Below are 22,909 nucleotides of genomic sequence, written 5' to 3'. Positions count from 1 at the left end.
GGAGCGATGAGTTTTAACCTGGTGGTTACAGAGACCCGACTGGAAACCCAGCAGAGCGACGCAGCGCGGGAATTCAGCTGGACAATAACGGATGATTTGTTTCACACATTCAGACACAAGAAAGGGACAAATACGTTTAATAGTTATTAAAGTTATTAAAGTTATCTAACAAAAAACAAAATAAAAAACTGAAATTAACTGAAATGAATAAAAACTTATAGCAGCAGCGCAGCAGCAGCAGCGCAGCAGCAGCAGCCAGCGCAGCAGCAGCAGCAGCAGCAGCAGCAGCAGCCAGCGCAGCAGCAGCAGCGCAGCAGCAGCAGCAGCAGCGGCAGCCGCAGCAGCAGCAGCAGCAGCAGCAGCGCAGCAGCAGCGCAGTAGCAGCGCAGCAGCAGCAGCGCAGCAGCAGCAGCGCAGCAGCAGCAGCGGCAGCAGCAGAAGCAGCAGCGCAGCAGCAGCGCAGCAGCAGCGCAGCAGCAGCGCAGCGCAGCAGCAGCAGCGCAGCAGCAGCAGCGGCAGCCGCAGCAGCAGCAGCAGCAGCGCAGCAGCAGCAGCGCAGCAGCGGCAGCCGCAGCAGCAGCAGCAGCAGAAGCAGCAGCGCAGCAGAAGCAGCGCAGCAGCAGAAGCAGCAGCAGCGCAGCAGCAGCAGCGCAGCAACAGAAGCAGCAGCAGCAGCAGCGGCGCAGCAGCAGCAGCAGCGCAGCAGCAGCGCAGCAGCAGCAGCCGCGGCAGCAGCGCAGCAGCAGCGCAGCAGCAGCAGCGCAGCAGCAGCAGCCGCGGCAGCAGCAGCAGCAGCAGCCGCAGCAGAAGCAGCAGCAGCGCAGCAGAAGCAGCAGCAGCGCAGCAGCAGCGCAGCAGCAGCAGCGGCAGAAGCAGCAGCAGCGCAGCAGCAGCAGCGCAGCAGCAGCAGCGGCAGCAGCAGCAGCAGAAGCAGCAGCAGCGCAGCAGCAGCAGCGCAGCAGCAGAAGCAGCAGCAGCAGCGCAGCAGCAGCAGCAGAAGCAGCAGCAGCGCAGCAGCAGCAGCAGAAGCAGCAGCAGAAGCAGCAGCAGCAGAAGCAGCGCAGCAGCAGCAGAAGCAGCAGCAGCGCAGCAGCAGCAGCGCAGCAGCAGCAGCAGAAGCAGCAGCAGCAGCAGCGCAGCAGCAGCAGCAGCAGCAGCGCAGCAGCAGCAGCAGCGCAGCAGCAGCAGCAGCAGCAGCAGCAGCAGCAGCCGCCGCCGCAGCAGCAGCAGCAGCAGCAGCAGCAACCGCAGCAGCAGCCAGCGCAGCAGCAGCAGCAGCCGCAGCAGCAGCAGCGCAGCAGCAGCAGCGCAGCAGCAGCAGCGCAGCAGCGGCAGCCGCAGCAGCAGCAGCAGCAGAAGCAGCAGCGCAGCAGAAGCAGCGCAGCAGCAGAAGCAGCAGCAGCGCAGCAGCAGCAGCGCAGCAACAGAAGCAGCAGCAGCAGCAGCCGCGGCAGCCGCAGCAGCAGCGGCGCAGCAGCAGCAGCCGCAGCAGCAGCGCAGCAGCAGCGCAGCAGCAGCAGCCGCGGCAGCAGCGCAGCAGCAGCGCAGCAGCAGCAGCGCAGCAGCAGCAGCGCAGCAGCAGCAGCCGCGGCAGCAGCAGCAGCCGCAGCAGAAGCAGCAGCAGCGCAGCAGCAGCGCAGCAGCAGCAGCGGCAGCGGCAGCAGCAGCAGAAGCAGCAGCAGCGCAGCAGCAGCAGCGCAGCAGCAGCAGCGGCAGCAGCAGCAGAAGCAGCAGCAGCGCAGCAGCAGCAGCGCAGCAGCAGAAGCAGCAGCAGCAGCGCAGCAGCAGAAGCAGCAGCAGCGCAGCAGCAGCAGCAGAAGCAGCAGCAGCAGCAGCAGCGCAGCAGCAGCAGAAGCAGCAGCAGCGCAGCAGCAGCAGCGCAGCAGCAGCAGCAGCAGAAGCAGCAGCAGCAGCCAGCGCAGCAGCAGCAGAAGCAGCAGCAGCGCAGCAGCAGCAGCAGCAGCAGCAGCAGAAGCAGCAGCAGCGCAGCAGCAGCAGCAGAAGCAGCAGCAGCAGAAGCAGCGCAGCAGCAGCAGAAGCAGCAGCAGCGCAGCAGCAGCAGCGCAGCAGCAGCAGCAGAAGCAGCAGCAGCAGCGCAGCAGCAGCAGCAGCGCAGCAGCAGCAGCAGCAGCAGCGCAGCAGCAGCAGCAGCAGCAGCAGCCGCCGCCGCCGCCGCAGCAGCGCAGCAGCAGCAGCCGCCGCCGCCGCAGCAGCAGCAGCAGCAACCGCAGCAGCAGCCAGCGCAGCAGCAGCAGCAGCCGCCGCAGCAGCAGCAGCAGCAGCAGCAGCAGCAGCAGCAGCAGCGCAGCAGCAGCAGCAGAAGCAGCAGCAGAAGCAGCAGCAGCAGAAGCAGCGCAGCAGCAGCAGAAGCAGCAGCAGCGCAGCAGCAGCAGCGCAGCAGCAGCAGCAGCAGCAGCGCAGCAGCAGCAGCAGCAGCGCAGCAGCAGCAGCAGCAGCAGCAGCAGCAGCAGCCGCCGCCGCCGCCGCCGCAGCAGCGCAGCAGCAGCAGCCGCCGCCGCAGCAGCAGCAGCAGCAGCAGCGCCGCGTCCCGGTGGTGATTTGGTGGGACTGATAAGCAGCTGTAATGTGATTACTCTCGTCACAGCGGGACTCTGCAGGAGGATGAACTGACTGAATATTGATCTGAGAGCCGGTAGCCGGCGCTTTCACTCCCACGCAGGAAGGTGTGATGTGAAATGTCAGGGAAATGTCAAAGCCTTCTGGGCCCAGATTAAAGTGGGGCTCTGGGCGGGTCAGTCAGGAGTCAGCCATTACTGTTACACTCCATCTGCAGCGTGTGAGTCTCCACTGAGGCGGGATGCCACTGGATGCTCGGCACCGATCTCTGCTCAGGTCAGCTAACAAACACTAAACCATGACAATCTATGCTGCATTACAGCCTGTTGGTTTCTGTTTTTGGTAACTGACCACAGATTAGCCTTTGCAGAGGAAAATCCCAGATCCAACCCAAACGGTTCCCAGAACCCAGTCTGGATCCAGACGGTTCCTCTGGATCCCACATTAAGCTGCTCCCTCAATATGAAGATGTTCTGATCGCAGCTTTCTCCTCATGGCAGCGAACCGAGGCAGAAGAGTGAGGAGAACCAGTCAGTTGGATGAGAAGCAACACGGCGGGATGATTCCAACTGAACATCCATCAGACCAACCAACCGTCTTACATGCCACCCGACCGACCGACCATCTGATCAACCAACGATCCACCACTGATAACAAACTTTGATTATTGGCAAAATGAACTGAAATCGACTCAGAGAAGGAAAAGTTTCTGCGTTAATCTCTTTCCAGCCGTCGTTTCCTTTAACCGAAGGCTAAAACCTCCTGTTTAGATTTTACTGTAATAACTGGAACATTGATTCTGGTCTGGATTGTAACTTTTCATTACTTCTCTTTATTCTGCCACCGTCATGTAAAGTTCCTGTTTTTCTTCTTTTATGTTTCATTGCATAAAGTCCTTTGAACTGCTAATATAACCCATCCATCCATCCATCCATCCATCCATCTTCTTTACACCCTTGTCCCTTGTGGGGTCAGGAGGAGCTGCTGCCTCTCCAGCTGGCGTTCCGGGTGAGAGGCGGGGTCACCTGGACAGGTCACCTGGACAGGTCACCTGGACAGGTCACCTGGACAGGTCACCAGTCTGTCGCAGGGCAACACAGAGACACACAACCACACACACACACTCACACCTAGGGACAATTTGGACAGACCAATCAACCTGACAGTCATGTTTCTGGACTGTGGGAGGAAACCGGAGTACCTGGAGGAAACCCACCATGCACAGGGAGAACATGGAGACTCCATGCAGAAAGACCGGGAATCGAACCCAGAACCTTCTTGCTGCAAGGCAACAGCTCTACCCACTGTGCAGCCCCCTAACTCTAACCTAATATATGCAAATGAACTTCACTTAATTAAATAAAACTAACTTTCTCACATATTTTAAAACTTTATTTGAGGAAATAAATCTGCAAAAACAATGTTCACGTATTTTTCTAAGACCAAATGTTTTATTTTTTTGTTTTCCTCTTGTTCGACTGCAGCTTCCAAAATGTATGTTTTTTATTCTTTTTGCTTAAAGCTTGTTTTTACACATACGACAATAAATCCCATTTGAAATCCTTAATGATTGAAAAAGTAATTAGTCTTTTATTTTGGTAAACCTCATTATTATCCTCAGAAGTGAGTTAATTACTGAGCGCTTTGAAGGAAATAATCCCACTCAGTCCCAGTTTGGGTTCACTGGAAACCAGCAGGCAGGTTTGTGGACTGTGGGAGGAATCTGGAAAAACCAGTAAGGTACTGGGAGACAAACCGGCTCCAATCAGGAGATCAGAAACCATGCAAGAGCAACCAAGCAATTAAAATATATCCATTATTTATGCTCAGTTTAGAGTCAGATTAATCAAATATATCAATCCTTGGATGTTCTTATTACATTTGTTTCTTCTTTTTAGACTTTTTTGGGAGAAAATGTGTAAAAATGTTCAGATTTTCTCTGCAGCGTTTTTGGGAGAAGCTCCCAGGCCATTAAAGCGCCTGACTCTGATTTATGGAAGCAGGCTGAGCAATAAGTCAACTGAGTAAAGGCCAATGAAAAATTAATAACCGGCTCCACATTAAGAACCCAGCAGCGGATGATCTGGTGAAGATCCACATGTTTAACTTTTTTTTTGGATTTTATTTCCTGCTGCTCTGTTTACAGAAAAACAGCAGAAGTGATGAGCGTGTTTAGCCTCTTTTTTTTTTAATCATCTCGCCACATTTTCTTCCATCACCCTGAGAAAATCAAATATTCTGCAGCCTTCCGACTTCGTCAGGCTGAAAGGGAATTAGAGATAAATCAGCCAGCCTCCCGCTGCGTGGATGTGGGATTCCTGGGAAGATATCACAGCTTCTCCTCTGTGACCGGAGTAACAATAGCCTCCAAACTCCCCTGGAATCCACAACCAGATCTGGATTCCTCAGAGCCTCCAGACTCATTAAGGCAGCACAGATTAATCAGATTAAAATGTTTTATTCCTTCACATTCAGTGTTTTCTTAGTTCGGCTGGTCTGGTCTACGTCTGAGGCGTTGACCGTAAAATATTTCCATCCATCCGTCCATTTTCTTGCACCCTTTTTCCCTCAGTGGGGTCGGGAAGGTTGCTGGTGCCTCTCCAGCCAACGTTTCGGCGAGAGGCGGGGTCACCTGGACAGGTCGCCAGTCTGTCGCAGGGCAACACAGAGACACACAGGACACACAACCACACACACTCACACCTAGGGGCAATTTGGAGAGGCCAATTAACCTGACAGTCATGTTTTTGGACTGTGGGAGGAAACCGGAGTACCTGGAGAAAACCCACCATGCACAGGGAGAACATGGAGACTCCATGCAGAAAGACCGGGAATCGAACCCAGAACCTTCTTGCTGCAAGGCAACAGCTCTACCAACTGCGCCACTGTGCAGCCATTGTAAAATATTTACTGAATTTAAAACCACAGAAATGACAGAACTTGAAGAATTTGGTTTAACTTTAACTGCTTCTGCTTTAAGACATGCAGAAGGAGCAAGATGGTGAATATCTGTTCGCTGCAAAAACACTAAATATTACCAAATGTTTCTACTACAAAGAAAATAAAACTAACTTAGTTACAGGGAACTTTACAGCAACAAATCAGAGCTTGATTCTTTAATAATGATGAAAAAGAGATTATTAAATTTTAACAAAACGTTTTTCTCATGTCATGATTGGATAATTTCTAACCAGAATTAATGAGTCATTTACTAAAACAAGCTCCTATATTTCACTCTAAAGTTACTTGCACATTAATTTTGTTTTATTTCAGGTGTACTGGGTTATTTGGAGTAGAAACTAGACAGAAATACGTGGTAATATTTTGTGTTTTGGCTCCTTTGCAACTTCAAACCTTGTTGTATTTTATTGGGTTTGTTTGTGATAAACTAAAAGAAAAATGGTGCAAAATATATTTATTTTCTTTGTTGTTTAGCGTCACCGTTTGCTGCAGGTCTGAACTGCAACTACAGGCTGATATTTCAATCCATTTGTGTCTAAACAGCTCAACTTTCGCCACAAATGATCAGTTGGATTCAGTTCTGAGCTTTGACTAGGCCATTCGAACGTGAGGATACTCTTGGTCCGACTTACCTTTTGTTTTTTTTGTTTAGTCATTTCCAACTGGTTATCCTCCAGACTTGTCCTGTTTTTAGCTCCATCTCCTTTACATTGTTCTGACCCCACAGCATCACACTGCTGCTGCCACCACCGTGTGTCAGCATTGGCCTGGTGTGTTCAGGGTGATTTGCAGTGTTTAAAGCGATTGTTCAATGATGTGCTGATGTCTGCAGGTAGATGAGCTGGATTTAATTTATGAGTATCAACAGTAAAAGGAACTGAAGCCAAAAAAAGACCCACACTTTGTATTTGTAAAAAAATAAAAAGCTTTAATTTCCCTTTGAAATCAAAGTTATGTCAGTTTTTACTGACATGTTTCACAAAAATGGTGCTGAAAATGGATTGTTAGCATTTTTTCTATATTAATATTTAGATTAATTGCCACACAGGTTGACTCTACAAATAATCTGTTTTCAACTTAATGCTTTAAAGTTTATTTAGGGGTATCGGGGTTATGATTCACAAGTTTGTACCTTCAAAAGAAATGATAAAACTTCTGATTTCCTCCCGTTTCACAATTTTGGCCCATTTTTCTAGCCATGTCCTTCATGTCTTTTATTCAGCTGTAATTGAACTCAGTGGTTCCAGTTAAAGTAACAAAACCTGAAACAACAAACCAAGAGGTCAGTCCTGATGTCTGGGAAATGTGGAGCATAAATGCTGAAGATTTTGAGTTTTTCAGCTGAAGTGAGGAACGATTGAAGGTTTAAAAAGGTTTAAAAACTTTAAAATCCTCTGAGACGCCGAGCGCTGGAAACCTCTGAGCTCATGACCGCGCCTTGACCCTCCGGCTCGCAGTAAAACTCAGCAAAAGCAGAAAGTTATGCAAACAGCTGCACCTTTCACTGCAAAACACAAAGTATTTCTACTGCAAATATCTCAGTACACTTCAAATAAAACAAAACTAACTTACAAGCAATATTTTTAGTAAGAAAGAGGAGCTTGTTTTAAGTCATCCATCCATTTTCTTTCACCCTTGTCCATCAGTGGGGTCGGGAGGTGCTGGTGCCTCTCCAGCTGGCGTACCGGGTGAGAGGCGGGGTCACCTGGACAGGTCGCCAGTCTGTTGCAGAGCAACACAACCACACACTCACACCTAGGGGCAACTTGGAGAGGCCAATTAACCTGACAGCCATGTTTCTGGACTGTGGGAGGAAACCGGAGTACCTGGAGAAAACCCACCATGCACAGGGAGAACATGGAGACTCCATGCAGAAAGACCAGGACTGGGAATCGAACCCAGAACCTTCTTGCTGCAAGGCAACAGCTCTACCAACTGCACCACTGTGCAGCCCACTTGTTTTAAGTAAATAATTCCTTAATATAGATGTAAAAGTATTAGTTGGAATAATCTGGCAGGGGAAGAAAGTATTTTCTCATGTTATATATTATAAGATATAATAGCAAAACGTGTTAAACAACATTTTCCCCTTAATTAGTTATAATATGTAAACATATATATTGTTGTATCTAAAGTCATATATGTAAGTATATAAACTGAAAGTGTCTTGCTGACTTAGAACAATCTCTTATTTCTTGCTTATGTCAGTTTTAGATATTTGTACTAGAAATACAAATATTTACCAAGACTAAAATACTTTGTGTTTTTGCAGTGTTTTCATCCACTCTCAAAAAAATACAGTTTTAAACCTTGTACACATGTAACCAGATCTTTAATCTAGAAGCAGAAATCTCTTCTTCATTGTTTTAGAAGATCATATCATACACACCAAATCAGTTTCAGAAACGTTTTCGTCTGGTTTGTTGTTTTAAACATGCCAAACCGACAGGGGGCAGTAAAGAGCAAAGCTACAACCTGTCAGCCAATCAGGTTGCTTCAAAACAACTACGACTTCCTGTTAGGAATTAATCATTTGTGTGGGAAGATATATAAGCTGAATTACTTTTAAATAGCGAATTAGAATATAAAGTTATTAAAACACAAGAGTGTTGACTGGGAATCACATCACAGTAAGTATGTAGATATGTTGGCGCATTATTTGCGCCAGTCTATGCGCACGCATTTATTGAACACAAATAATTTTTTAAATCTCCACTTAGGTTGGAGTTTTTTTTATTATATAAATACTAATTTTTAGTGACATTAAATGGAGTTTTACTCATAAAAATACATAATTTTTCCCAGATACTTATTAATCTGATTTGCCCGTCAGGAACATCTTGTGCCTCCACCCGGAAACGTTCCCAGCATGAAGCCAACCAGACGACGGTCCATCGTTCAGCTCCGCCCGCGGTCACAGTCGGGACGCACCCACAGGAGATTTATGTTGGAATTTTTATTTTTTTTTTCCTTTTTGCAGAACTCCAGTTCTGTCCTAGCGGCCCGGTGAGAAATGAGACGGAGCCTTTTCTGAGCCTCACCAGTAACCCCGAGAAGAGTGCAGGGCCATTATCACCACATGTGGGTGAACTGCCGTAAAATGCCTTCCATACATCACGTGGCGACGGGAAGACAAGAGGCCTGGAAGGCTGAGCTGCATCCTGCTGCCAGAACATGCACAGCTTTATGGTTTCCCTTATTTCAGCAGCAGCTTCTTTACTTTACTTTCAGTTTGCCTGATGTTGCTTTCAACTTGCTAAGTTGGATGTTTCTCAGGAATTCTGCTAAAAAAAAAAAGCTTAAAAGGGGGATGTGTGAACGGATTCTAAAAAACATCCCAACTGCTTAAAAATAAAACACCGAGTCATTTTTATGGAAGTAAATTCATGTTTTTCTGTGTCTGGAAAATGAGCCATTTCAAAAACCTCCAGCAGGCACCTCCCGTTACCTAGCAACCCCAATGGAGCCCAGCCCGTTACCTAGCAACCCCAATGGAACCCAGCCCGTTACCTAGCAACCCCAATGGAGCCCAGCCCGTTACCTAGCAACCCCAATGGAACCCAGCCTGTTACCTTGCAACCCCAATGGAGCCCAGCCCGTTACCTAGCAACCCCAATGTAGTCCAGTCCGTTACCTAGCAACCCCAATGGAACCCAGCCTGTTACCTAGCAACCCCAATAGAGCCTGCTGGAGCCTGTTTTGTTGTTGACTTACCATCCAGAAACCACTTAACGTATTCTTGTTGACTGTGCTGGAGGCTCCACTTCTGCTTTTCAAAGATGCATGGTTATATAAATGCGGGTCTGTCTGCAAACATTTCGTGTGTCTGCAAACACACGAAATGACTGCAGACATTTCGCAGTCATTTCGCCTGAGTCAGGGGGCGTGGCCAGCAGCATTTGGATTTAAAGTGACGAACTAAAGCTGCTCATTCTGAAAAAGTGCTAAAACTGGACTAAAATCTCATTATCTAAGATTGACTTTGAGCAAAAAACATATGAACATGTTTTGTATAGGCCGTCGCTCTAGCGTGACCTGTTCACGGAAACATAGGTCACCCTTAAAGGGTTAAGTACTTCAGTGACCCCAACTCTGTTTCTATAACACAAACATTAAAACTACTGCAGAAAACTTATATTTTTATAAAATAGCTAGCTAGCTTATTACAGGAATAACACAAGATCACCTGCTATCTTTTTCCTGCTACGTTGTTCGTTTATCTCCATCTTTTTTATGTCGGTGTGACACAGACATGCTTTCTTTTAATTACGAGAGTGAAGTCACAACATGATGGCAGTAAAGTCATTGTTTTAGTACAAAGACAATATTACCAGAGAAAATGGTAAAATCATGAGAAAAATGTTGTTTTAATGAGGAAAAAACTTAATATTCATCAAGTCTGTGATTCTTTCTGAGAAATAGACTCGCTGCTCAGCTGCTTTCGAGTCCCACAACTCATAATACGTTGATTCTGATGTGTTAAAAGATCAAGCATTTATGTAAAGCCAAAGTATAACTTCAAATATTGATCAACATTCCTCAGTTTAACGTTTTAGGTTATTTTTTGTGGAGGAATTCTTACAAACCGATTTAAAGTGTATTATGACTTTTTTCTATTATTGTTACAACCAAGATGGTAAATAATTTATGAGCCCAGAACCCTGCTGCTCGTTCTGGGTTTATCTACTGAACTGGAACACAATCTAAAGAAAACTAAAGAATCACTACAGTCTGTAGTCATTTGTCCATTTCTGATGCATCTCCATCCATTCCTGTGTTTCCACGTTACGGACGTGACGTTCGCTTTACGTGTAGATTTCTGATTCGGGATGTCTGGCGCCCCTAGTGGTGACTTTATGGAAAGTTCCAGCACCGTGGACGTGACCCAGCTCCGCTTTTCCTGCTGATGTTTGGCTCACATGAGTCTGTAAGTTACTAAATTATGTTGTTCAGTTTATTTCTTGATGAAATCATGAGTCTGTGCTTCTTGTGTGTCTCATAAAACTGTGTTTAGTGTAACAGTTATGGGCTACGCAGCTAACTGCGGCTACAAAAGCAGCATCAGAAGATGGTTCTGGAAGGAGCCTGAGGTGTGAAAGAAGACACGAGCACCGTTTTAGTTTTGGTGTTTTTGTATTGGTGATTGGGGGAAAAAACAACAAACAATTACAAATACACAATGAGGGTCAAATTAATTCAAAATAAATCAATTCAAAAGATCAAAGTTCTTGTCCTTAGCTCGCCATCCTTTGCTCAGAAGAGGATCTGATCCATCAGAAAAAAAAAAAAAAAACCCGACCTAAAAGGCCAAAAAAACCCATTAGGCGGTTTATCAGCAATAAGTATGTGCAAACACACAAATGCAATAAATATCAAATTCAAATGCAATAATTAAACTAAACATTTCAGTCAGGTTAACTTAACCATAATTTAAATAAACAAAAAGAATATCAATCATATTTCAAACTAATCCATTTAAGGTTAAAGTTGAAATCAAAGTTCACTTTCAAAATATCAATGAAGAGAAAATAAATTAACTCAAAATACTCAAGCAGTGTGAGGAAAAGAAAATAAATGTACTGCGCAATATCAATTTAAATGTAGCTACATCCTACATTACAAAAGTAATGAAATTGGAAAATAAATATTGCACAAAACCAACGGTTACCTTTGAGCAGAGAGAGCTAGACTGCGATCAGCTGTGAATTCCCAGGTAACAACCGCCGACAGTTCTAACAAAACAACGCTCCCATGAGCAATAGAGCAACATTTTCATGGTGGCACAAAACTGCTATCCTACAAGCAAACTCACCAATAGTTCAAATCAGTTGTTTCAGAGATTTGGGTGAATTTGCCAAGGGGAGATGATCACCAAGACGCCAACAGCCAGCCAGCCAGCCACAATCACAGTGGAAACAGGTGGTGCTCCAGCTGCGCTGGAGGCGGGGCTTTAAATAAGTTGGAAAGTTTGGGGTAAGACAGGAAGTGAGCCTGCAAATATAAAAGTGACTAATTGACTAATTACGGGTTACATTAGCTAAGTTTACACGGACATGCTAGCATGTATTGAATTTCATGGAAATTAGCGTTAGCATGCTAGCACACCGGGCTAGTAGTTTCTCACAGGTTTATATGTTGGTTAGCAGTAGCCGATAGCATTATGCTAACATTCACACGTTGCGGTGCAACTGTGTGGTCTTTTTGTGCACCTTTCTGCCATTCTACACCGACTGAGTGAGTTTAAAAACAGTATTGCGGTTAGTAAGAGCAGGACAATACATTCAAGTGCTCTATTTTTCTCTTTATTTCAGTATGACAAAATTAAATATTTTTAAAATTAAATAATGGATGTAGATCCACCGTCTTTTCTTCAGGCCTTGTGAGGATTGAACACTTTTAGAAAATTAGCTAACGTTGGCTTCAAGGCCAAAAGCTTCTGTAAACAACAGTTGGTGTGAAAATCTTTAGGCGACGCTTTATGATCTCTGCTTGTTGTTGTTTTGGTCCGGCGAGGCCCAGAAGGGGATTTGTAAACTGTGTGCAAGGAAGCAAAGAATAAGGCTTTCACCAAGCAAAGCTTAGCAGCTAACAGCTTTAACCACTGCAGCGTTTAGGATTTGATTCATTGACCAACTTTCCTCCAGCAGGAATTTATGAATGTGCAAAAATAAAGTTATGATGTCTGTACAGCAGAAATTATTCCCCGTCTTCTCATCCATCCGTCCATTTTCTAACACCCTGGTCCCTCAGTGGGGTCAGGAGGTGCTGCTGCCTCTCCAGCTGGTGTACCGGGCGAGAGGCGGGGTCACCTGGACAGGTCACCAGTCTGTCGCAGGGCAACGCAGAGACACACAACCATGCACACACACACTCACACCTAGGGACAATTTGTAGAGGCCAATTAACCTGACAGCCATGTTTTTGGACTGTGGGAGGAAACCGGAGTACCTGGAGAAAACCCACCATGCACAGGGAGAACATGGAGACTCCATGCAGAAAGACCGGGAATCGAACCCAGAACCTTCTTGCTGCAAGGCAACAGCTCTACCCACTGCTCCACTGTGCAGCCCCCATCTTCTCTTGACAAGGTTATATATGACCGGTAGATTTCTGCGTTGTGTGTGTTGTGTGGTGATCAAACAAACCACAAGACATCAAGTCTGGATTTGGAGGCGGTCTCCGTTTATTTAATCTGTCAATCGGGAGATATTAGCATTAGCACCTAGCATGTGCTCCAGTTCTCCAACCCGATCTATACAAAATAATAGTTGGCATGCATCAAATGATATAAAGGTGTAATAGCAACTCAAATGAAAATATCCAAACACTTATCATTAATACAGAAGGAAAAATAAACACAAATGAAAGGATTACAATAGATTATAAAACTTGCCTCTCCCCAGTGGAACGAATAACAAAAGAGGAAATTAATAACTTAATATTTATAATAGTCCTGGAGGACCCTGAACGAAAGAAGAAGAAAATAAGGCGGAGTTGGAGGACCAAACCTCTTATAGTACACAGAGGAACACAGCAACAGTCAAGTAGAAGCAGACAAATACATAAAAGAACACATTTTGTGGAAATATAAAACTATTAATATAGACCCAGTTACATATATTCAGAAACAATCTGCTCCAAGTCCGTATCTCACCACTGTGAACATATTTTCTGTGTATCTTTAAACTAAGAACGACATTTTGAAACCAGCTGATTTAGAAGAAAATGAAAGGATGAAATTAATACAGAAATACTCTCTATCCTGTCTTAACTCCTTAATGTTTATTTAAAGGGTAAATTTACACGTTAGGAAAGTTGCAGCATGTTTGTCTGCTAAGCCCCTCGATACATTTTACCTAAGTCCCATCCGACGATCCAGCAGCTAGAACTGCCTTTTCTTCAGCAGTCTGCTTTGCTCTGTCCAGGTCCCACCACCATGGTCAGGACATGGTCTCCTCCTGACTTTGACTAGGCCATTGCAGCACCTTGATTCTCATTTTTATCAACCATGTTGTTGTAGATTTGCTGCTGTTTTATGGATCATCAACGCGGTTTGAACCAAACTTCAGCTTTTCAGATTTGACTCTTGGTCTACAGAGTTCATGGTCCCTCAGCATGATTCCTCCTCCACTGTGCCTCATGTAAACAAGAGCTCTTCCAGACTACTTAGGCAGAAAAGTTGCTAATTAAGCGATAGATTTCCATAAAAGCAGAACTGTGCAGCAGTGTGGAGTGGCTAAGCTGAGGGTCTTGGACATCATCAGCAGGACGGGAAGTTATAATGACGAGCTTTGCTGCTTTAATTGGAAGCTGCACACACACTTTATGGTCCCTGATAATTCCACGCTGAATGCTACAAGGTTGTTCTCAATGTCAAACTGACGGCCGATGAATGAATGACCTTAAGCTAACCAATATGATGGGGGGGGGGATTAAAACGTATGTGCTGAGAAAACAGATGTGAAGCCTGAGAGGATGCGGAAAGGGTCGACGGCCTCAGCGTTTCGGTCGCTGCATCGGAGCCGACAGGCCTGTTAGCACACGCTTTACACTCATAGAGCCGTCTGATGCGTTTAGTGAAATCCCATCTCCGCGTCGGAGCAGCGAGCTAACGCTAGGTGGGCGGGCGGGCAGCGCTCGTTAATGAGCAAGTTTGGCGTTTTAGAGACGGTGGCTATAAAGTCAAACTTTGACTGGAGAGAAACTGTTTCAGTCCTTGGATTTGAAACCAGTTTGGTTCCCAGATCAGTCGTGCTGTTGAGGTGGAGATGATGGATGCATTTCAATCACAAAGCTTTGTCAAAAAAACACAACTTCAGAGTTTTTATTACATAAGAAACACAATTAAAATCCCACATGAATACGTTTATTTGCGTAATTAAAAAACACCTCGTGTTAAGATCCTCTAACCACTTCCTGTCGTCTTCTTTGTAGTTTCTGTCAGTAGTAACATCCAGTTGTTGATCATGTGACTCCTGTGATGGGACAAAAGAGTTTGTCTTTTTTGTCCCATCACAGATGGGACAAAAAAGACAAACTTTTGTCATAAAGAACTTTATTGTCATAAAGTTCTTTATGAGAATAAAGAACTTTATGACAATAAAGTTCTTTATTCTCATAAAGAACTTTATGACAATAAAGTTCTTTATTCTCATAAAGAACTTTATGACAATAAAGTTCTTTATTCTCATAAAGAACTTTATTGTCATAAAGTTCTTTATGAGAATAAAGAACTTTATTCTCAAAATATTATGGTTTTATACAACTTTATTTTTGTAATATTACAACTTTGCGTAATTAAAAACACCTCGTGTTAAGATCCTCTAACCACTTCCTGTCGTCTTCTTTGTAGTTTCTGTCAGTAGTAACGTCCGGTTGTTGATCATGTGACTCCTGTGATGGGACTAAAGAGTTTGTCTCTTTTGTCCCATCACAGATGGGACAAAAGAGACAAACTTTTGTCATAAAGAACTTTATTCTCATAAAGTTCTTTATTCTCATAAAGAACTTTATGACAATAAAGTTCTTTATTCTCATAAAGAACTTTATTGTCATAAAGTTCTTTATGAGAATAAAGAACTTTATTCTCAAAATATTATGGTTTTATACAACTTTATTTTTGTAATATTACAACTTTGCGTAATTAAAAACACCTCGTGTTAAGATCCTCTAACCACTTCCTGTCGTCTTCTTTGTAGTTTCTGTCAGTAGTAACATCCGGTTGTTGATCATGTGACTCCTGTGATGGGACAAAAGAGTTTCCACTGCAGTTTTTCTAAATAAACTCATTTTGATGCGGCCAAAATTAATCGCCTCATTCTGGCGACAAAACATTTTATTAAAATACTTTTTATGAAAAAAATAGACTTTTTTTTTTTTTTTTTAATTGCTGTGTTTCCGTTAAGCACATTTATTTTTGAAATGTTTATCTTTGTGTTGGTCTGTCACATTATGACACTACCAAGACAAAAAAGACAAAATTACGAGTCATATAATTATTCTTGTTGAAATAATATGAGAATAAAGAACTTTATTCTCAAAATATTATGGTTTTATACAACTTTATTTTTGTAATATTACGACTTCTCGTAATTTAATAAAAAAATAAAACATGTTTTAGCATGAACCAGATGAAGCAAAGTTTAGTTTCCATTTGTTAAAAAAATAAACCAGATAACTTAAAGTTCAGGTAATTTGGTATTTCTGAGTTAACTCAGACAATTTCAGGTAAAAATCATTGTAAGAAAAAGTTTTTAAAAATCCAAACTGCACTTTTTTCAATCTTTTGTTTTTTTTTTTACAGTTTAATTATCAACAACTGTGAGATTTCTCTACAAATCAAGTTTTTATTGGCTGATTTGTTCCCAGCAGCTCGTTCAATAACCGATTGAGGCCTCGTTGCAGGACTGACGCTTCCTTGGGGTGTCGGACCGGATCGCCAGCTGGGCTGGACCGGCCCAAAGTGGTGATGATGCTGCTGCTGTGTGGTGTGAATGGCAGCAGTTAAAGCTGCTGAAAGCATCAATTTGTCTGATTACTTCAGCTGCTGCGCGTTTCCTTCCCTCTCCTTTGTTCTCTGAACCAGCATATTGAGCTGATTGGAAACGCAGCGTGACGCCGACATGAAGGAGGAAACCAGCCAATAAAAGAGCAGGAGTAACCACAACACTCCAGACAGTTACTGGGGAAACAACAGACCAGCGGTTCTTAACCTTGGTTCAGGTACCGAACCCATCAGATTCATATGCGCATTCACTGAACCCTTCTGTAGTGATAAATATGATTATTTCTTTTCCAAATTCAAGACATTGGGTCTAGTTGGGTCACCCCATGATCTCTAAGTCTTCTTAAAGGTAGAGTCTCTGATTTCTTCAAACTATAGTCAGTGTTTTCAGTAAAGTTGATCTGACTGTCCAGGAACAAAGTATTTAAAATGTGCCACAGTTTCAACAGGTTGGCCATCGAGAGAAACTGGAACCACTTTAAGGTGTTTAGATCATTTAATTAGCTCTACATGCTAAAGAGAATGAAAAATGTATAATAAATAATAAAGACTTTGCGGTTTTCTGATTTAGTAATGTAATTATATTAGCTGTGTTACCACCCCCACGCCACTAGAGGCAGTAGCAACCCCGAAAAGAGCAGATTTAGAAGTTCACCAAAAGCTACAGAATTTGGTAAAAACTGAGTTTTGCTGAAGTAAATAAAGACACAAGTTCAAATCCCTGCTGAGAGGAGCTCCTTCAATCAGGGCTCCTCCGCAGCTCTGATTGGCTAAGCAATGTAACGTGATCCTCTGATTGGCTAAACAATGTAACGTGATCCTCTGATTGGCTAAACAATGTAACGTGATCCTCTGCAGCAACTGGGATCTCGTTTATTTTTACTGGGATCTCATTTATTTGTACTGGGATCTCTCTCTTGTGGTCGTCTGATGGCCAGAGGTCCGACTCCAGCAGAGCCTCGTCTCTCTGCTCAGGTGTTTCTGCTTTCTTAACGCAGCCAGACTTCGTCTTCATGACGGACAGCTGCGTAAAATCTTATCTGCATGCTAATTCTGACCCTTTTCCCTGTCAAACCCTGTAAAAGTTTCTGTTTTCCTGACATTTACACTAAATGTCACAACCTTATTCTCTAAATGAAGCTGTTTTCATGCAGCTGAACACAGAAAGGAAAGTCGTATTTAGAGAGCAGGAGAGGAAATGTTCCCTTAAACTGCTGTAATTATGTTGCTGCTAAAGGTCAAAGACGAAAACGCCGTCGTGTCTCCGCCTCTCCAGCGTCGGGGTTTCTGCTTCGCCGAGGCCCAGGGGGCGCCGGCGTTCAGCAGGGCAGGTGTATAAGCTGCAGCTATTTGTTGGACAATGAGGTGGAGGCTTCAGCTGCACGCCGCTGACCTTTCCCTGACCTTTTGGACGGCGTTCAGCGGCGGCTTGTTGCGCCGCTTGGCTCGGGTTAATGACCTGTCAGCCTGAGTGATCCCTGCAGGCGGCGGGTCGGAACCAGCAGCTCAGCAGAACCCGGGCTGAGCGACTCAATGCAGAAACTCTTTCTAAACATTTAATTAAAAAATTTTAGCTCAAAGATTTATATTAACTTTTAGCAAAAAGTTACAATTTTTAATAAAATTTTAATCAAACATTTTAGATAAAAAACATTTTTATCTAAATATTTTTAAAGAGAAACATTTAAAATGTTTAAAATTTTATATTAAATTTTTTTTTATACTGAAATTTTAAAGAATTTTCAATCTAAAATTTTCACAGGTGAGAAGCCTGTGAAATTTGCGACGTTGTATTTCAGCCATTGGAGAAAAATGAACAAAAAGGAGCAAATTTCCACCAAGATTCTCAGAAAATTGGACATTAATCTCAGAAATTTCCTAGAAAAAAACCCCAAGAAAATCTGAATTTAAAAGTCAAAATGTTGCTGGGAAAGAACATGAAAATTTCTGAGATTTTTTTCCAAGCAAAATTTTCACTTTTGAAACTCATAAATTTCCTTATCTTTAAAAAAAAAGACAAATAAATAAATAAATAAATTATATATATATTATTATTTTTTAAATCTGAATATTTTCTAGAAAATTTTCAACATTTAACCTCAAACATTTCTGTGTTTAATCTCAGTTTTTGACAGAAATTTACTCATTTTTCCTTTAATATGCCGCCGTAGAAATTTACCTGGGAAATCCAGTTTTATTTCACCTACAAGTTATAAAACAATTTTACTGAAGCAAGAGTGAGAAGGAAGTATGTAAGTGAAGTATGTAAGTGAAGTATGTAAGTGAAGTATGTAAGTGAAGTATGTAACCGAAGTATGTAAGTGAAGTATGTAAGTGAAGTATGTAAGTGAAGTATGTAACCGAAGTATGTAAGTGAAGTATGTAACCGAAGTATGTAACCGAAGTATGTAACCGAAGTATGTAACCGAAGTATGTAACCGAAGTATTTAACTGAAGTATTTAACTGAAGTATGTAACCGAAGTATTTAACCGAAGTATGTAACCGAAGTATGTAACCGAAGTATGTAACCGAAGTATGTAACCGAAGTATTTAACTGAAGTATGTAACCGAAGTATGTAACCGAAGTATTTAACTGAAGTATTTAACTGAAGTATGTAACCGAAGTATGTAACTGAAGTATGTAACCGAAGTATGTAACTGAAGTATGTAACCGAAGTATGTAACCGAAGTATGTAACCGAAGTATGTAAGTGAAGTATGTAACTGAAGTATGTAACCGAAGTATGTAACCGAAGTATGTAACTGAAGTATGTAACTGAAGTATGTAACTGAAGTATGTAACCGAAGTATGTAACCGAAGTATGTAAGTGAAGTATGTAACTGAAGTATGTAACCGAAGTATGTAACCGAAGTATTTAACTGAAGTATGTAACCGAAGTATGTAACCGAAGTATGTAACCGAAGTATGTAACCGAAGTATTTAACCGAAGTATGTAACCGAAGTATGTAACCGAAGTATGTAACCGAAGTATGTAACCGAAGTATGTAACCGAAGTATGTAACCGAAGTATTTAACCGAAGTATGTAACCGAAGTATTTAACCGAAGTATGTAACCGAAGTATTTAACCGAAGTATGTAACCGAAGTATTTAACCGAAGTATTTAACCGAAGTATGTAACCGAAGTATTTAACCGAAGTATGTAACCGAAGTATGTAACCGAAGTATGTAACCGAAGTATGTAACCGAAGTATGTAACCGAAGTATGTAACCGAAGTATTTAACCGAAGTATTTAACTGAAGTATGTAACCGAAGTATTTAACCGAAGTATGTAACCGAAGTATTTAACCGAAGTATTTAACCGAAGTATGTAACCGAAGTATGTAACCGAAGTATGTAACCGAAGTATGTAACCGAAGTATGTAACCGAAGTATTTAACCGAAGTATTTAACCGAAGTATGTAACCGAAGTATGTAACCGAAGTATGTAACCGAAGTATTTAACTGAAGTATGTAACCGAAGTATGTAACCGAAGTATTTAACTGAAGTATTTAACTGAAGTATGTAACCGAAGTATTTAACTGAAGTATGTAACCGAAGTATTTAACTGAAGTATGTAACCGAAGTATGTAACCGAAGTATGTAACCGAAGTATGTAACCGAAGTATTTAACTGAAGTATGTAACCGAAGTATGTAACCGAAGTATTTAACTGAAGTATGTAACCGAAGTATGTAACCGAAGTATGTAACCGAAGTATGTAACCGAAGTATTTAACCGAAGTATGTAACCGAAGTATGTAACCGAAGTATGTAACCGAAGTATGTAACCGAAGTATTTAACTGAAGTATGTAACCGAAGTATGTAACCGAAGTATGTAACCGAAGTATGTAACCGAAGTATGTAACCGAAGTATTTAACCGAAGTATTTAACCGAAGTATTTAACCGAAGTATTTAACCGAAGTATTTAACTGAAGTATTTAACTGAAGTATTTAACCGAAGTATTTAACCGAAGTATGTAACTGAAGTATTTAACTGAAGTATGTAACTAAAGTATTTAACTGAAGTATTTAACTGAAGTATGTAACCGAAGTATTTAACCGAAGTATTTAACTGAAGTATTTAACCGAAGTATTTAACTGAAGTATTTAACTGAAGTATGTAACCGAAGTATTTAACCGAAGTATTTAACTGAAGTATTTAACCGAAGTATGTAACTGAAGTATTTAACCGAAGTATTTAACCGAAGTATTTAACCGAAGTATGTAACTGAAGTATTTAACTGAAGTATGTAACCGAAGTATGTAACTGAAGTATTTAACTGAAGTATTTAACTGAAGTATGTAACTGAAGTATTTAACTGAAGTATGTAACTGAAGTATTTAACCGAAGTATTTAACCGAAGTATTTAACCGAAGTATGTAACTGAAGTATTTAACTGAAGTATGTAACCGAAGTATGTAACCGAAGTATGTAACTGAAGTATGTAACTGAAGTATGTAACCGAAGTATTTAACCGAAGTATGTAACCGAAGTATGTAACCGAAGTATGTAACCGAAGTATGTAACCGAAGTATGTAACCGAAGTATGTAACCGAAGTATGTAACTGAAGTATGTAACTGAAGTATGTAACCGAAGTATGTAACTGAAGTATGTAACTGAAGTATGTAACTGAAGTATGTAACCGAAGTATGTAACCGAAGTATGTAACCGAAGTATGTAACTGAAGTATGTAACTGAAGTATGTAACTGAAGTATGTAACCGAAGTATGTAACCGAAGTATGTAACCGAAGTATGTAACTGAAGTATTTAACCGAAGTATGTAACCGAAGTATGTAACCGAAGTATGTAACTGAAGTATTTAACCGAAGTATTTAACCGAAGTATTTAACCGAAGTATGTAACTGAAGTATTTAACTGAAGTATGTAACCGAAGTATGTAACCGAAGTATTTAACCGAAGTATGTAACTGAAGTATGTAACCGAAGTATTTAACCGAAGTATTTAACCGAAGTATGTAACCGAAGTATGTAACCGAAGTATGTAACCGAAGTATTTAACCGAAGTATGTAACCGAAGTATGTAACCGAAGTATGTAACCGAAGTATGTAACCGAAGTATTTAACCGAAGTATTTAACCGAAGTATTTAACCGAAGTATGTAACCGAAGTATGTAACCGAAGTATGTAACCGAAGTATGTAACCGAAGTATTTAACCGAAGTATGTAACCGAAGTATGTAACCGAAGTATTTAACCGAAGTATGTAACCGAAGTATGTAACCGAAGTATGTAACCGAAGTATTTAACCGAAGTATTTAACCGAAGTATGTAACCGAAGTATGTAACCGAAGTATGTAACCGAAGTATTTAACCGAAGTATGTAACCGAAGTATGTAACCGAAGTATGTAACCGAAGTATGTAACCGAAGTATTTAACCGAAGTATTTAACTGAAGTATTTAACCGAAGTATGTAACTGAAGTATTTAACCGAAGTATTTAACTGAAGTATTTAACCGAAGTATGTAAGTGAAGTATGTAAGCGAAGTATGTAAGCGAAGTATGTAAGCGAAGTATGTAAGTGAAGTATGTAAGTGAAGTATGCAAGTGAAGTATTTAACCGAAGTATGTAACCGAAGTATTTAACCGAAGTATTTAACTGAAGTATTTAACCGAAGTATTTAACCGAAGTATTTAACTGAAGTATTTAACCGAAGTATTTAACCGAAGTATTTAACTGAAGTATGTAAGCGAAGTATGTAACTGAAGTATGTAACTGAAGTATGTAACTGAAGTATTTAACTGAAGTATGTAAGCGAAGTATGTAACTGAAGTATGTAACTGAAGTATGTAACTGAAGTATGTAAGCGAAGTATGTAACTGAAGTATGTAACTGAAGTATGTAACCGAAGTATGTAACCGAAGTATGTAACCGAAGTATGTAACCGAAGTATGTAACTGAAGTATGTAACCGAAGTATGTAACCGAAGTATTTAACTGAAGTATTTAACTGAAGTATGTAACCGAAGTATTTAACTGAAGTATGTAACCGAAGTATGTAACCGAAGTATGTAACCGAAGTATGTAACCGAAGTATTTAACTGAAGTATGTAACCGAAGTATGTAACCGAAGTATTTAACTGAAGTATGTAACCGAAGTATGTAACCGAAGTATGTAACCGAAGTATTTAACCGAAGTATTTAACCGAAGTATGTAACCGAAGTATGTAACCGAAGTATGTAACCGAAGTATTTAACTGAAGTATGTAACCGAAGTATGTAACCGAAGTATGTAACCGAAGTATGTAACCGAAGTATTTAACTGAAGTATTTAACCGAAGTATTTAACCGAAGTATTTAACTGAAGTATTTAACTGAAGTATTTAACCGAAGTATTTAACCGAAGTATTTAACCGAAGTATTTAACCGAAGTATTTAACCGAAGTATGTAACTGAAGTATTTAACTGAAGTATGTAACTGAAGTATTTAACTGAAGTATTTAACTGAAGTATTTAACTGAAGTATTTAACCGAAGTATTTAACTGAAGTATTTAACTGAAGTATTTAACCGAAGTATGTAACTGAAGTATTTAACTGAAGTATTTAACCGAAGTATTTAACCGAAGTATGTAACTGAAGTATTTAACTGAAGTATGTAACCGAAGTATGTAACTGAAGTATTTAACTGAAGTATTTAACCGAAGTATTTAACCGAAGTATTTAACTGAAGTATGTAACTGAAGTATTTAACCGAAGTATTTAACCGAAGTATTTAACCGAAGTATTTAACCGAAGTATTTAACCGAAGTATTTAACTGAAGTATTTAACTGAAGTATGTAACTGAAGTATTTAACTGAAGTATGTAACCGAAGTATTTAACCGAAGTATTTAACTGAAGTAT

General features: G+C 41.6%; 1 long non-coding RNA gene across 1 annotated transcript; it reads left to right on the top strand.

Moving 5' to 3' along the window:
• Window positions 1-2,519: 2,519 nt before the first annotated feature.
• On the top strand, window positions 2,520-3,998 carry LOC145551005 (uncharacterized). Its single transcript, XR_014086766.1, has 2 exons — window positions 2,520-2,853; window positions 3,078-3,998. It is a non-coding gene; the product is annotated as an uncharacterized LOC145551005 (long non-coding RNA).
• The last annotated feature ends 18,911 nt before the right edge of the window (window positions 3,999-22,909 follow it).

This window comes from Poecilia reticulata, chromosome 3, assembly GCF_904066995.2.
Source record: "Poecilia reticulata chromosome 3, P_reticulata-male-v2, whole genome shotgun sequence".
Classification (NCBI taxonomy): Eukaryota; Metazoa; Chordata; class Actinopteri; order Cyprinodontiformes; family Poeciliidae; genus Poecilia; species Poecilia reticulata.
This window is presented reverse-complemented; position numbering and strand designations above follow the sequence as displayed.